Genomic DNA, 251 nt, shown 5'->3' with positions numbered 1-251 from the left:
AAACACCCGCGCAGAGGTGTGAATCTCCGAGCTTTTCCAGCAAATGAAGTGCCAGAGGAGCGGAATAAAGAGCCGCGCAGCTGTCAGGGGTCAGCCAGACAGAGATTGCTTCTAGAGATCTTTGGAGGAAGAACAAACACACACACACAAAAAAAATAAAATAAATAAAATCCCACATTTGTCTTCGCATTTCAAGCTCAGATGAGTGGATCCTGCAGGAGGAGCGTCACGTGATGTGGGAGAGGAAATTG

The sequence above is a fragment of the Nerophis ophidion genome, linkage group LG03, assembly GCF_033978795.1.
Source record: "Nerophis ophidion isolate RoL-2023_Sa linkage group LG03, RoL_Noph_v1.0, whole genome shotgun sequence".
In the NCBI taxonomy this organism is placed as follows: domain Eukaryota; kingdom Metazoa; phylum Chordata; class Actinopteri; order Syngnathiformes; family Syngnathidae; genus Nerophis; species Nerophis ophidion.
Note: the sequence above shows the minus strand (reverse complement) of the source record.